Below are 337 nucleotides of genomic sequence, written 5' to 3' on the forward strand. Positions count from 1 at the left end.
ATGTTAAATAGATAAAAATAAAAAGTAACAAATAGAAAGTGAGCAAGCGTTGTATTTTTGACTAGTAATGATAGTGTATCTTTGATCAAAAATCTAATAATAAGAGTGAGAAGGCTCAATAAATTATAAATTACTATCACATTAGAGGACTACAAGCCAAAAATTAAAATATAACGTTGGTAATGGTAATAAGAATATAAATATATCAACGCAAGTTTAGCATATAATTAGTCGCAACAAGTAAAAACAGAGTAATAAAAGAAAAATGTAAAAATATATATGATATCATACGTTTCAACCTCGATCGGGTCATTCTCAATGTTATAATACAAGAATA

Source organism: Trachymyrmex cornetzi, unplaced genomic scaffold, assembly GCF_001594075.2.
Source record: "Trachymyrmex cornetzi isolate Tcor2-1 unplaced genomic scaffold, Tcor1.1 scaffold716, whole genome shotgun sequence".
NCBI lineage: Eukaryota > Metazoa > Arthropoda > Insecta > Hymenoptera > Formicidae > Trachymyrmex > Trachymyrmex cornetzi.